The sequence below is a fragment of the Leopardus geoffroyi genome, chromosome D3, assembly GCF_018350155.1.
Source record: "Leopardus geoffroyi isolate Oge1 chromosome D3, O.geoffroyi_Oge1_pat1.0, whole genome shotgun sequence".
NCBI lineage: Eukaryota > Metazoa > Chordata > Mammalia > Carnivora > Felidae > Leopardus > Leopardus geoffroyi.
This window is the reverse complement of record NC_059339.1, coordinates 70,702,668-70,712,854: the sequence shown is the minus strand read 5'-3', so window position 1 is coordinate 70,712,854 and position 10,187 is coordinate 70,702,668.

Sequence of the window (10,187 nt, the reverse complement as noted above, 5' to 3'; positions counted from 1 at the left end):
CTCCTTATAACAGTTATTTCTAACATTTATTAAGCATTTACTCTACGCCAGGCATGGTACTAAGCACTTGATATGCATTGTTTCATAATCTTCATAAGAATCCTAGTAGGCACTATTACGTACATTTTCCTCATTCTGTAGATGAAAAAATACTAGAGCTTAGGGAAGTTAATTAACTTTTACCCAGGTCTACTGGCAGTAAAGTACAGTTCTCAAACTCTTAAAAAATGAGAACAACCTGAGGGCTGATAGGGGGTGGGGGGGGGGAGGGTGGGTGATGGGTATTGAAGAGGGCATCTTTTGAGATGAGCACTGGGTGTTGTATGGAAACCAATTTGACAATAAATTTCATATATTAAAAAAAAAAAAAAAAAAGGACAGTTCTCAAAGAACCAGCGCCCTCAGGGCTTTCTCTCTATCTTTTCATTTCTGTTTCATTCTAAACACCAGCTTTCTGCTTCAGTCTCTTCCATGTGTTAGGAAGCACGGGCAAAAGTGGTTCTGGGGCCATGTTCATACAGTTAATTTGTACTATCTTAAGTGTTTAATATAATTAACCATATAATAACAACAGCAGTGGCAGTAGAATCCAAGAGAAAACTCTTTAGTTTGTATACGAAAAATCCCAGGGAAGTGTTTGATTGGCCTGATCTGGTCCACATGACAACCCTGGGCCAATCATTATGTTCAAGACGGTTTTATGACTACCCATACCTGAGGTCACATACCCACCCCTATGATCAGTAAAACAGATGCCGTGACTGGTGGTATCCCCAGAATCCCATTATTATAATAGGAAAGGAGGTAGATGGATGGATGGTGGGCAGATAAAAGCAGATACCCACACAGCACTCTACTATGAGCAATAAACCATAAAGTGGAGAGCCCAGAGGTATACCAAGAAGAAGATAAAACAGGAAGACAGGCATGACGACGTTACATAACACAGTGTGTCCAGAAATCAGCAAGTATTTTAGATAGGTCTGAAGAACAGGATGTGTATGGCAAGGGGGTTAACATCTGAGATTGAAAATTTGGGGGGAACTTTATGTGATATCCCAAGAAGCTGGTACTATATCCTGAAAGCAAAAGTGAGTCATGGAAGGATCTTCAGCATGGAGATAATATGATGAGTTCTGATTTCAAGAAAATTCAGTTTTAGGGTAGATCTACAAGAAAGGTTAAAAGCAGAAAAATCAGTATGGAAACACAGTAGTTCAAGTAAGAGAAAATGAGACCAATAAGGACAATGGCAACTAGACTGATGATGAAGAGAGGGTGAGCAGTGATACTAAAGAGGCAGGATTCATAAAAGAAAATCTGAATCCTTACTGTGAGGCTAATCACCGATGCTCAGCCAACTTCACGGTCACCCCAACAGGACCACCAACACAGCAATGAACCACAAGTGTCCATGCAAACAGAACCCAAATCTTGCTGGCTTCCAAGAAGCAGCAGAAGCAATAGCAACCACATCCCCAGAACCTACAAGCCTTAAATTGAAGCTGCTGGTTTTGCAATTCATAAAGGACACTTCAAGCCCGTGGCCTTGGAAATGGAATGATGAGTGCAGAAACTTATCCTGTAAGTCTGTTAACCAATTGGCTGTGACAACCAGATCTCTCAGGAGGCAGCTGGGCCCACGGAAAGAGCTGGGACATGAGGGAAGACAGATCCGGGTTTGGCTCCTGGCTCTGACACCTTCTGTGTTTCCTTGGACCAGGGCTTTCACTCTCAATCCTCTGTTTTCACAGGAGATTTTTTCCCTGGAGATGATGCCATTTCGTTCTCAGGGGTTTTATGAGGACCACAAATAATAGCATAAGCAAGAACAAAACAAATTTCAAATGTGGTTGGAAATGAATCTGCTTGGATCACTGGTTTGTTTTGCTCAAGGGGACAAAGGAAGAAAAGTCACACCATGGAACATTTATGCTTCCCACCAACAAGTGAATTCTTGCCATTTATTTACTGAGGTGACAGAGTAAAGCCAACCATGTCATGAACACTGAGTTAACCATCACAGTGTGCACATCAAAATTGAGGTGAATTAATTTAATTTCTATAACATTTTCTAATAAATTATATTTTCTTCTTTAACTTATAATGAATAAATAAGAATTCTTACCAAAACAATGTAAAGTTTTGCAACAATCACAGACACATGGGTAAGGGTTACATTTCCATAGGAGATAGCCATGAATATTTGTAGATAAATAGCAGTCATCACAGGAGGGCTTATCCTTTTCAGCAAGTAAGTAGTGAGAAATTTAATGTAGTAGTTCAGAATACAAACAGATATAATTTCCAAAGTACATTTGTCCCACCTGGCTAAAGTTTGTTCCTTTTCTTTCTTTCTTTCTTTCTTTCTTTCTTTCTTTCTTTCTTTCTTCTTATGTATTTTATTTATTTTTTGAGAAAGAGAGAATGAGCAGGGGAAGGGGTTGGAGGGAGAGACAAAGGATCTGAAGCGGGCTCTGCACTAACAAGGTGACAGCAGTGACCCCCATGTGGAGCTCGAACTCATGAACCTTGAGATCGTGATCTGAGCCAAAGCTGGGTGCTCAACTGACTGAGCCACTCAGGCACCCCTAAAGTTCTTTCTTATTGGACATTTTATAGTAACTGATTTGTAAATATTCCTTAACTTCCTCTCCTATCTTCAAGGGAAAGGGTAATGAACTAGCCCGAGGCTTTCTATTCCCATAGTCTCTTGGGTTAAGTCTCCTTTTTCACTCCTATTTTCTGTCAATCTGTTGAGATCTATAGCAATAGTTCAACCACAATTGTGGCCTAGAAAAATTGTGAATTGAAAAATATGACTTTTAATTTCATTTTTCCATATATGAAAAGTGCCTAGCTTTTCATATATCATCATCACCTAGCCTGATGAAAGAGCTCAGGCAAAACAGGACTCACTCTGCTTCCTGTCTGGTCTGTGCTCTCTCTCACTCTGGAAAGGCTAGCAGAAGTCCAAGCATCAAAGTTCTCCCTGGGGAACTCTCTGCCATGGGGGCGGGGGTGGTGGGCAGAAGGGGACAGAGTAGAACTGGTTCTTTCTAAATCTTAACCAGAAAATGAAAACTGGTTTTGGGGCCAATATAGTCGGTAACGTTTCATGATAAACAATCATAAATCACACATGTGGAAGAGCTACTTTACTCCTCAAGGAAAGATAATTTCTTCCTTCACATGGCTTCTCCCTGCTCTCATAGACTGGCTGAGATCCACTGTAATAAAAGTAAATTCACCTTGCAGGTAACTAGAAGGAAAAAAGACTCCACAAAATTGGCACAATAAACCTTCTCCGATTGCAAATACACATCACATAATTCTAATACAGGTGACCCCGGATTTAAACTTGCTGAACTTGTGATGCCCCCTACTTTTACACCACAGTAAAGACCAAATCCCACAGTGATGGCTTCTAATTCTTCTGCAAGCAATGCTTCAGCCTGCTGACTGGCAGCCTGATGTGCTCACCACGGTTGGCAGTGGCTCAGCAGACATCATCTGCAGGTGCACTTAGAGCAAGTGAATCTCTTTCAAACTGCTCTATACCTCATCTTTGCAAATTCTCTCTAAACTTTTAAATTACTTGCTCTTCACTGCGTCAAAGAAAAAGAAAATTTGATGGAATACACAGAATGTCAAAACTACCCACAAAAAAGAAAAAAAAAAGGGCAAGACAATCCATCTCTTTGCAAAGGAAACATGAGAGCTTAACTTAGCAGTAGGAGAAACGAATGTGAATGAGCAAACTTCCAAGTCCAGACCGTCACACTCCATGCACAAACACAAATCTGGAGTTCAAGGAAACATATCTGAAGGTATGAAGAGCACTGGGCCAATGCAGTAGATGGTCTTTTTTAAAAATGAAAAGGAATTATTTATCAGATGGAAAATCTTACATTATGTAATAGGGTGCTGAAGCCACGTGCCACTTCTTTGCCGAGTCGGACAGAGCCAGTCACCTTGGAAAGGGTCTGCCGTAATGAAAGAAGAATTTTAAGGGGTCTTCCTTATCTGATAGGCGCTCATTGTTCTAGAAGTGTATGTAACAGACTTTTAAAAATTGTCTAATAAGTAGGCTTTTGAAGTGTAGAACCGATGCCAGAAGAAGGTAAAGTAAGTTGAATGATTTTTCTCGAGGCATTTTGAGAGGGAAGGAACAAAGACCGCCCCCCCCCAATACCTGCTCCCTAAAATCCAAAGTTAAGAAAGACTATTAGTGAAGACTAGGGTTGTCTGATCCAAGTTCTGCTGGCCTAAAGAGATCCCAAGTACTCTAAAACATGACTGTGTTGGTGTGCTAGTTCCAATGGAAGGATCTGGGTGTGCTGGTCCAGGCTGGAGCTAGAAGCATTTCTATATTTGGCTACCTGACACCATGATTCCTGCTTTGAAAAAAGCAATGGGTGAGCATGTAAATGTGACCAAGAGCAACAAAAAGGCCCTGGACATCAAGCACGTGGCACCACAGGCAGGATCTGGGTGACCGAAAGCATCATTCCACGATCCAGAAGAGCCAGTTGGAAGATGGAAAACTAGCCTTCATATGAGATATCACATAAGGGCCACAAAAGCACCAGCAGGGCTGACCTGTTTCTCCAGTTATTACACCAGAGGTATGAACTGATTGGGAAACTAGAGACAGGGAAAAGCCCACAAGATGGAAATATTAACTGCCTGCTAAAAGCACGTGTCAGGGATTGAACAATTAATTTGAAACCATTATACTAAGTGGAAGAACTCAGTACAAAAGGCTATGTATTATATGCTTCCATTTATGGGGAAAATCCAGAATAGGAGAATCTATAGAGACAGAAAGTATATCAGTGCTTTCCTAGGGCCAGGGGAGGGGCGCAGAGTGGACAGAGAGGGATGCTAAGGGGTACAGGGTGTCTTTCCTGGCATGACGAAGATGTTCTAAATGGGCATTATGGTGACAGTTGCATAACTCTGTGAATACACTGTAAATCATTAAGTTATACATTTGAATGGATAAATGTTATGGATGGGTAAATTTTATGGTACACATATTATATCTCACTGAAGATGTTTTAAAAAAGAGACAGAAAGAAACAAAGTCCACATTTTATTCTCTCCAGAGAAATGGAGATAATTTTTCTTCCATGTGGACTATATTACCTCATTTTTCTCATTCAGCATGGAGAGACAATATATTGTAATAATGAGAAGCAGTGGGTTTTAGAGTCAGACTCTCTGGGTTTAAATATCAGCTGTGCTTTGTACAGTTTGTGACTCTGTGCCTCAGTCTTCTCATCTACAAAGTGGGGATAGAGTAAAACCTACTTCTTGGAGTTGTTGGAAGGATTAAATGAAAGGGGTTAGCATAGTACCTCACATGAAATTGAGTGCAAAATGAATGTTTAATATTCAAGAGGACTTTTAAAATATGCATATTTACTTATATGTAAAATATTCTCTCTGCAGGGTCCAAGAAACTGATAAGATTTACTGCATGGGGGACAGAATCTGATGGCTAGGCAAAAGAAGTCTAGCAGGCTAGACTAGTTACACTTGTATATTCCAGGATCTGATAGAGCCCATCAAGTATCTGCAAATCAGGCACCAATCTTGGTAAAGGCACATATCTTATCAGAGAGAGAGTCAATACTGGTAAGTTGAAAGATACCCAATGGAAAATTTGCTATTGTAAGCAATAGATAATCTTCTTGCTTCAGACAGAAAACTGGTTGATAGAAAATCAAAGGGGCATCGTGATGATGTGGTAGTTAGTTGAGAGCATGGAATCTATACCTGGACTGCTTGGTTTGAATCCCAGCTTTGTCATTTGCGGTTGTGAACTTCTCTGTGCCTCAGCTTTCTCATCTGCAATATGGGAGAACACCGTCTGGTTTCCATGAGGATTGAATGAAGAAACAGACTAGAACCTAGAGCATAATAAGTGCTACATGAATGTTGGCTGTTGTAGTTTGTGGAGTTCCAGGGAAATTCCAAGCTCTGACACAGAGGCATGGAAGAATTACCTGAAATGTTAAATGAAAACATTGAAAAGATAAGCTATCATCTGAGGAAGGTGTTCTAAATTGGAAACAAAGAAGTATTTTAGGGGCAAATATCTTAGAAATGATGTATATCCAGCTAAGAAAAATCAATAACAACTATAAAGCAACAAATGATAAATAATTGGTTTGAAATTAAAGAAATGGAAAGAAAAGAGAGACAGGAGGAAGAAGAGGAGAAGAAAAAGGAGGAAAAGAATGGGCTGCCAGGGGATGAATTTTTCTGTTATTTACCATTTGAGAATGTCAGAGGCATTCATGAACAATGAAATCAGAAATAAAGGATGTTGGGAGCAACAACTCTAATTTTGATCACTGTTAAAAGGTGCTCAGACGATGAAGAATTTTCTTCTTGCTGGAAAGAGATTCCCAATGAAGAGATATCTTTTGTTTAAACTTCATTGAATATTTATTTGAAAAATTCTTCCTATATGAGATCTTTGGGAAAATATACATGAGATAACTATTTTATATTTTTTCACATATATAATTATACCATATGTAATACATACATAAGGAGAAAGTACAATAAAAAATGAACATGTATGGAACTATCGCCCACTTAACAATTGGAGTATTACCAAAATCACTGTATCTGTACATGCCCTTTCCCTAACTCATTCATTCCCTCGCTTCCTTCTCAATATATTGTTTAGTTGTTCTTGTTTTTAAACATTTTTTAAAATGTTATCTTGCTGTACGGATTATTCTATGACTTATTTTTCTCCTTCAGCATTCAAGTATTCATCTATAATGATGAATTCACTTGAATGAACATTCAAGTGAATGTTAAATTCATTTATTTTCACCCACATTGAAAAAATATTCCACAAATAATCATATTCCTGTCAATGGCAGTTTGATTGTTTCAGAATTTTTGCTCTTACAAACAGTGCTTCTCAGAACATTCTTGCATTTGTCTTTTTTCCCCCAGCTTTATCAACCCATAATTGACAAATAAAACTTCTATGTATTTATGATATACACCATGTTGTGAGATACACACACATTGCAAGATTATCACCACAATAAAGCTAAGTAACATATCCTTCACCTCATATAATTATCATGTTGTGTGTGCTCAGTGAGAACATTTAATTTAGCAAATGTCAAGCATAAAATATAGTATTTTAAGTATAATCACGACACTGTACCTTAGATCTCCAGAACCTGCTCAACCTGCAGAGTTTGTAGCCTTTGGCCAATGTCTCCCCATATCTCTCACCTCTACAATGCTGTCCATGATGTTTCTACCATCACCTGCATCTTACTGCATGAAGTATTTCTTCATGACACCTGTGAGTGAAGTTGCTCAGTTGTAATGAAATGTTCAGCTTTACACAAGAGTGAAAGAATTGTTTTCCAAAGTAGTTATACCAACTTATACTCCTATAAAAAGTGAATGAGAATTCCTATATATCACATCCTCATCTATACTTGGGATTGACAGGCTTCTTAATTTTTGAGATTTTATATGCACTTAATGTTCACTCTCCTGGTGTGAGTGTGTGTGTGTTTTTTATCTCTTTGCCATTTGTGCTTCCTCTTTGGGAGAAATGGCTGTGATCTTATGCCTATGAAGTGAATTATCATTCTGTTGTCTTTTTCTTTCCAATAAGTAATCCTTTGCAAAGTATATGCATTGCTAAATGTGACTTATCATTCCACATATTTTGATAGAAGCACTTGATTTCTTAATTTTAATGTAATCTACATCATCAATCATTTTTATCTCCTTTAAGAATTCTTTCCCTACTCAAAGCTTCCAATGAAATTTAAAAATTTTATCTTTCACATCTAACTTCTTAATCACTTGGGAATTATTTTTTGTGTATGAGTTATGGAACTAAGTTTATTTTTTCCCCACTATGGAAACCACCTTTTCCAGCACCATTTCTTGACAATTCTATTTTTCCTTAGTGATTTGCAACACTACCTGTGTCAAATACAGAATTCCCCTGCACAGTTGGGGCTGCTTCTGAGCTCTGGTTTTTCTATCATTGTCTATTTTGTTTATGATATTAACAATACCACACCGTTTTAATTACTATAGCTTTATAATAAAGCTTAATATATGAAGAAAGTCTTCTATCCCTCCATCTTATTGTTCCTCAGGACTATCTTGATGATTCTTAGGCTTGGCTATTCCACACATCTAACAGGTAATACTGGTCCCGCAGCAGGTTTGCTTATGTTCTGGTAACACCCAGAACCACCACATCCCAGTGGTTTAAGAAGAGAAAGTTGATTTCTTGCTCATGGTACATGATCCCTGCATCAGCTCTTTTCCAAGACACCCCTATTCTACAAATCTGGCTGACAGGACAGTTATATAACGCTCCTCACTGAGGGAGAGAGAAGCAGAGGGAAAGAGAGTTCTGGAGGGTGCTACACTGGCAATGCTCTGATAAGAAATGACATACATATCTAAATAAAACTCATTGGCCAGAACTGGTCACATGGCCCCACCAAACTCCAAGCAAGCCAGGAAGTGCAATCTACCATGTATCTGGAAGGCAGACAAAAGTATCCATTGAACAAATGACTACCACATGGACCACTACCTTGAGGGCCTCAGCACCTTTCCAATGGGCTTGCAGAATGGTACAGATAGAAACAGACAGAAGGGCAAGAGACTGGACTCAGGATCTAAAGAATCCTACTTCAGCATTTTGCCCAGGGCCTATCGGCTTGTTTACTTCGTGGAATTTTAGATTCAAACTAAGACATGCCTTAAATAAACCTTTGGCAAATTCTGTGGAAAGAGAATGCTATAAGTCACATATTTGAGAGTGGAAATGATTAAATCAGAGAATGAATTCACTTTGTTTGCATTAAAGGAAAATTATGAAGCAGAGTACTTGGATCTCAAATTCCTTTGTTCCAGAAACTGTGCTGTAAACCCCTTCTCTTTGTTAGCTAAACAGAAAAGCTGTCTGCTGGTTCATCACGTGGAAGAAAATGCTTCAAGTAAGCTAGCTGCATTTGACTATTTCTAATTTTTAATCACAAATTATAAACCCTCTCTGTTTCCTGACATTGAATATAAAGAAAGATGAGGACTCTCTTACTGTTACATTCTTATAGTACAGATCCAGCCAAACAGGTCTGACCTATGAAACATTTTAGATAACTTTGAAAAGTCATAGATTAAATTGTTCATAAATTATACATAATGTTAATAAGTTCATCATTTCAGGTAAGACATCATTGACAATGCCCGCACTCCTCATGACTGTATTTTTCTTTTCCCTCTTAGAGTTGAATCCATCGTTGCACAGTCTCAAGAATATCAGTGCAGCTTGGTAGTGCTTGAAATACATATCGTTGCAGTCTTGCTGCCACATTTGTTTACAAGTATGAATTTTAAAAAATGCCTGTGATTCTTTCTACGTGGAAATACAATAAATACAAAGTCTCATTTTCCCATAAGTGTGTATAACTCATCTATACCAGATAGTCCCTAGCTACTAAGCAATAGGCTGTGAATTCTTCTAACCTCCACCTGTCCCCAAGTCGAAAAAGAGCTAGCACCTGACTCGATACATCTGGTGAAAATATGTGTAAACACAGATAAAAATATAAACGTAGTGCACAGGAAACAGTGACGACTCTGAGTCAGACTGTCTGGGTTTGAAGCCCCATTCCTTCACTTTTTAGTTGTGCAAACAGGAGTGATTATAACGTGGAGGCTACAAGGCAGCGTTCTGGATTTAGGTTTATAGAATCTGCCTCTTGCTAGCCAGAAGTCTTTGCAAAAGTTATTGAAACTAAGCCTCACTTTTCTCATCTGTAAAATGGGGATAATATTAGTATTTACCTCATAGTGTTATTGTAAATGTTACATTTTTAAAGTGCTTGCAATTAGTGCAATTAGTAAGTATTCAGTTAATAATTGCTATTATATTACTAATATTGATAGTATACAAAGGTACGTATATTTACAAGGAAAATGTTATTGTTTGTCATTATAGATAGCCATAAGCTCATCAATAGGGCATAGGAATTATCTTTACATTCCAAAGATCACATTTTTTGTTTTCCTACTAGCTCATCTGGGAAACTTAGACTTTACTAGAAATATGGACGTAGGATCCTAGGAATGAAATCAGTCTCATCTTATCAATATGCATGAAC